The sequence below is a fragment of the Delphinus delphis genome, chromosome 8, assembly GCF_949987515.2.
Source record: "Delphinus delphis chromosome 8, mDelDel1.2, whole genome shotgun sequence".
NCBI classification, from domain to species: Eukaryota; Metazoa; Chordata; class Mammalia; order Artiodactyla; family Delphinidae; genus Delphinus; species Delphinus delphis.
The window spans coordinates 9869967-9875966 of NC_082690.1; positions in this window are offsets into that span (position 1 = coordinate 9869967).

Consider the following 6000-nt stretch of genomic DNA (forward strand, 5'->3'; position numbering starts at 1 on the left):
TCTGATACATTCAAAACCTCCCAGGAAGTCTTTACTCTAAATTCATATAACAAATATTATCTAAATTGTAAGATGCTTGTGATCTAAATGGCCTCTGTGGAAATGGAGAGAGAAGCCAGCTAATCCAGGATGAACATGTTGTTCACAGTAATAGGAGCCTTCACAATTGGCTACCATGTAGAGATAAAGAGATTCTTCTTACCCGGTACTATCTATCTCCCAATCAAGATTGGATGGGAAGAGTGACCTCTTTGAATGAGAAAGCAAAGGCACTGTGAAGAAAAGAGAGTAAGGAAGGGGAGGCAGAGAGATTGCCAGTGACAGCAAAGGCAGGTACATGGGAGAACCTGGGGAGGCAAGCAGTGGAAATCTTGATGGCAGTTTTTGAACAGTATCAGGGGACTTCCTGATTAGAGGGCAGTGCCTTCTCTTCCCTCCTTCTGAGGCAGAAGCTCTCTACTACTCTCTTGCTGAGTTCCTGGCTCCCATCACCAACTGTAGTATGAGTGAGGGAGATTTTGATTCTCCCCTCTACTGGAGGGTAATATATGAGTTCACATGATCTGGAGCCTTCAGAAGATCATTGAGTAATGGACCAAGTTCCTGTTACAGTGTGCTAAAGCTTGGGAAATTTTGCCTGACCTAGGCTTGGCTGGGAAATAGGTTGTCTCCCCAGAATCCTGACACTCCCTGCAGGCTCTCTCCTTCCTTTTAGCCAACTACTTCCTCTTCCCCTCCCAAGCCACCTAGAGAACACTGCCAATTTCCAGAAGTTTGGAACATCTAGAAGGGCTCTGGTGGGTTGCCAACATTCTCCAAGAGTTGGGAACTCTATAAATGAAGAGGAGACACAAAGAGAGCCTCCCTAGCCATTAAATGCCAGCTTTTTGGGCTCTATGCATCCTCTGACTGTTTCGTAGACTGTGACCATCCAGAATTGTAGACTGGGGTCCAGTCTCACCCAGGAACAATTACAGAGCTCAGTGAACATCCTTGATGTTCACTCACCAAGGAAAACCGGACAGTCTGCTCTGAACCTGAGCCTCCATCTTCAAAGGTCATTCTAGAAGAAACTGTTCCTGATCTTGGGAACAGGAACACACAAGCCCAATCTAAGCCTTTGTGGCAGGTAAGGTTTAACAGGCCACTCTTTCAGCCACCACCCCTGCTAGGTTCTTCCTCATCCCAAACCAGAGCTTTAGCTGCAGGCCCTATAGCCCACTGTCCTCTCTGGGCAGATGACACTTGCAGAGAGTGGCTCCTGCTGGCTGAGGTTTCTGACATCTCTTCTGGCTAGGAGGTCAAAGCTACTATGGAAAACTAGAAGAAGCACACCTGCTTCACTCTTGGCCTGGGGAAATAGAGATAATGGATCCCACAGTGTCATGTTTGCAAGTGTCAGCCACTTCCAAATGAACTTCTGAAGAAAACTGTATGAAGTTAAAGTCAGTGTTATCATTCTGGTGGGCATTGTACTTGGGTTTTTTTGGGTAAGCAAGAACAGACAGAACGCACAGCTAGGGGGCAGTATAACCTCTACTCCCTCTTCTCCAGCCTGACACGTCAAAGTCCCAGAAGCCTGTAGTAGGAAGGACACATGATGAGCATCCATTGTGACTGCAGTCCTAGAAAATAGGTTGGGGACTGTTGCTTGGGGTGGCTTGCAGGAGCCTCCCATCTGAACTCATCACTCCTAAAGTTGGTGGGCTACTATCAGAGCTCTGGACTGGAAGGCAATAGCTGGGGTGATGGGATGGGGCTTGAGAGAATGGTCTCAAGGCAAAGCCCTGTCTGCCTTAGAGACGGAGATCCTGGTGGCTCATTCTAGGAAGAGTCTCAGGAGATGGGGTCATGGAGAAATCTTTCGGAGAAGTCCTTATGAAACAGTTAGTGGTTATTCCTGGCCTTCCCACAACTGATCCCCTTTTCAGCTACGTCTCCTAAGCCCAACGTGTAGTAGGAGCTGAACTGATGAAAAGTGGTGACTCAGAATCCAGATCTGACTCCAAATTCATATTCCTTGTTTCTCTTACCTGTCAGACATGACTCCCGACCTGATAACTGAGAGGACATGGATCAGGATCTCCCTCTGCCTTTACACTGTGGTGAAATTTTAATTCAGTCCTGTTTCGTAGGTGTAAAATCAAGGCATTGGGCTATATTGCTTCTACGCCCAACTCCTCTATTTTACCCTTGAAGCGTACCTTCAAGGCTATCCAAGGCTAGAAAGTTGAGAAGACGGTTAAAGGAGGGTAAGTGGGGCCAGGTCAGGAGGCAGATTTGGGCTGAATATAGAGGAGGAGAGAGTGGGTCAGTGGTTTCTGGGGTGAGATCCAGACATGCAGGGCAACATTCTTGATCAAGGCTGCTAGAGGGAGCAGGCGTCGGAGGCAGGTCTTAGTGTCAGGCGATCTGCTGGCCTGGGAGTGAGGCAGGTTAGAGGTCCTGGGGAAGAGATGTGACTGTTTCCCCACCACACACGTCCTTTCTCCTGCCTGGATGAGGGCTCTAATGGAAACCCATAGTAAAGTAAGTCTCTGTCTCCTCACAGACCGACCAGGGACAAGGTGATTCCACTCTCAGGTCTCCTCCCTGCTGAGCAAGCCCAGAGGCAGCACTTGTTTGAGGTTGGCTGAAATGCTTGAAGAGGATATTGCTAAATGCAGGAAACATTTGGGGAGAATTTTTGTTTTTATTTTATTTTCTCTTGCATCCCATGCCCTTTCACTGTCCTCCTACAGAGGCAAAGTAAACCCAACTTTGGGCTGACTACAGAGGAGCCTAATTTGGCCTCAAAGGCATTACTCTTCCTTCCTTCTGTAGAGATAGGGGATGGGAACGGCTTGTGCCCTGGATAGGACAGGAGCAGGACAGGACAGGACAGCAAGTCCCACAGCACCCCTGGTCTAGGAAAGAGCAGCGGAACAGCCTTGAATGGGAGCCAGGGGTGGGGAGAGCCAGTGCAGGCCCTGGCCCCAGGAGAGGGGGGTGGTGCTGGGAGCCAAGTTCTTGGGGCTCATTTAGAGGTGGGGAGGAAAGAGAGGATTGGAAAGCAAGTCCTCCTTCATCTGGGGCAGGGAGAGGTTCCCCAGGTATCTCAGGTCTGTCTGTGGCCTACAGTAAGGTCCTGGGGTGAGAGGTGTTGAAAGGCCAAGCATCCGGCAAAGCTTCTGGCTGAGTCAAAGGCAGGCTCAGGTATTAGCCTTTTGAAAGGGGTTTACCGGGGGATCAGCTCCTGAATCTCCTGAATCTCTACTTCTGGGCCTCACGTTCTAGGAGGGGTAGTAAGGTAGAGCAATAAGGGTGCAAATTCCACAACAAAAACTCAGAATATCACAGATATCATGCCAACTGTGATAGTCTTTAATAACATGAATATGAGATATATGTACAGAAATAATATTATATGGGGATATGGCAAAATATTCACATTGTTATTCTCAGATTCAGGGGCACAAAGAGAATTTTAATTACTTCCTAATAAGTTTGGTATAATTCCAAATTTTCTGTGACTTTTATTCTGAGAATAATGTTGTTCAAAGTTGCCTGGACAAACACAGGGGAAAGACTTGGGTGGCATGAAGTTTGGGGTTGAGGCCCAGATTTTAATTATGATGCAGGAGCATCTTCTCAGGGAGAATAAAAGGCTCTTTGCTTGGAGTGGTAAGCTTAATGCTCTTAGCTCAGACCCCCTGGGACTTCCATCCATATATTGCTGCCTGTGTCTCACAAGTTCCAAATGCAAGACTTACAAAGGTGGTCCCTATGTGAATTACTTCCCTGACAATGGCCTGTAAGTTTTAAATCCCAGTCAGGCTTGTGGGACTCCTAGTTTCAGTGGGACTTTGCCCATGAATAATATTTTCTCTGCTAGCAAGAGAGAGATTCTTTTTTTTATACGGAGACAGTATTTTTTTTACCCCTTCTCCCTGTCTCCCACTGTCATCTGATGATTCAGGGTACATGTCACTCTAGAGCTCCAGCCCTGGGAACCCTTCTCCAGATTGTAGAGAGAAGGAGACAGCACAGTGGAGTGGAAAGATAACTGAATCAGACAGATGTGCGCCTTGTTACCTGGGGAAAGATATTCCAACTCTAAGCGCTCCTGGTCATCAACTGTAAGATGAGGTCAATTATTTCCAACCTACGAAGCTGTTCAGAAAATTCAAAAGGTGAAGTGTATCACATGCCCAAAGAATGTTGGACACCCCGTAGGTCTTAATATTTGTTCCTTCCCCTTTACCATTACCCACGTGTGCGTTTATTAAGCCCTAACAACTATATCAGCTATACCTCTGAGAGTTCCTGTTTTCACCTATGCAGTCACAGAGGCACAGAGAAGTTCAGTAACTGATTTGAGGTCACACAGCAGGGAGGTAGCACACTTGGGCTTCCATCCCAGGTGTTCAGGGAGTATTGTCAGAATGAAGATTACGTGAGGGATCCTACTTGGGTAGAGCGCGTGTCTGGCTCTGGGAATGAGTCCACTCAGGTAAAGAGGCCCCACACTCCCTCCCTCCCCAAGACAGGGGAGTCTGCCATCACCACTGCCTGTCTTCTCTGTCGTGACTACTAACTGCAAGGTGAAGGCCGGGAACTTCATCCTGCAAACTTGGAATTAGAGGCTGTCAGAACAGAGGCACCCTTCCCTTGTGCCTCTCAGGTGAACCATACCGATCGTGCCATCCAGTTTGTCATCAGATATTTTTGATTCTCTGATATGTTCAAGGCACCATTCTAGGTGCTGAGAAGAAAGCAGCGCAACACAGGAAACTCTTGCGTTTGTGAGGGGAGAGAGATAAAATAACCATAAATAAGGAAAAGCTATAGAATGACAAACTGGTTTAAGTACTCTGGAGAAAAAATCAAATAGGAAAGGGGCATGGGAAGTGTGGTAAGGGAGTTTTGTGTGCGCATATATATATCTGTATCCATATCTATATTTTATAGTCCTGCCACATTCCCTTTCTAGTGAGTAATCCAAGTATTTCTTCCTCTTTCTCCCCATCACCCCCGGTGTACGTCTCTCCACTGTAATCACTTATGATCTTTCTCCACCTTGAAAAGTTTAACGAATAAAGCTGGAGGGAAGCTGAGGTCACTTTCCTTCCTGGGCTGTCCCATCCATCTCTCAGAGAGAGATGCTATACCAGGCAGTCAGACCGTATCTGGGGAATCGGCTCTGATCCCAGTGACTCACTTTGTGAGGATGTAGTGCCTCTGGAGGTCATGCTGAGGTGAATGTCTGGGAGGGTTGTGGTACCTTAAAGGGCCTGAGAAACTCACTCACAGATGCTCAGTGACCCCAGCTTTGTTACAGCTGAGTGGACATCATGTGGATGTGGACTTACACATGTTTTGTGTAGACCAACAAACAGAAATACAACCCTGTGAAGAGGTACTAGGGAGAGAGATTTGACACCAACATTAATTAGTATCTCATGATAGAGCTAACAAAAATGACATGGGACATCTGCCTGGCCTGAGTTCTAAGTAGGTGGAAACGAAGACAGGATGTACTGTCTCTTGGGAACGCTGTAGAGAGGATTCAGGTGATTTGACCTAAAATTTATGATTTTGTGATTCTGGTGGGATGCCTGAGGACAGGTGATGGGGATAAAAAAAGCTGGAGCCTCCCACTGGGACCTTCTCAGGAATGGGCCCCAGGATGTTCCAGTTGCTTCTGCTAGGCATATTCATAGTGCTCTTCATGAATGAGAGTAAGGCCTGGTGAGGGTGGCACTTGGGTGGGCAAATGGGTGGGCAGAGAATGTATGGGGAGGAAGAGAGGGATTTGGTGACTTGATTCTTGGGACTGGTGTGAAGTGGTTCAAGGAGAATTTTTCTTCTTCTCTGTACAGGAGACAGAGTCCTGACATCGAAATGTACGGTGTAGTTCATTTTCAGTTCCTGGGTAAATAATGCCACGATGAGAGGGGACAAGTTTTAGTTCTTTACACATCATCTCTCTACACTCCCTGACTACCCACCACTCTCCTC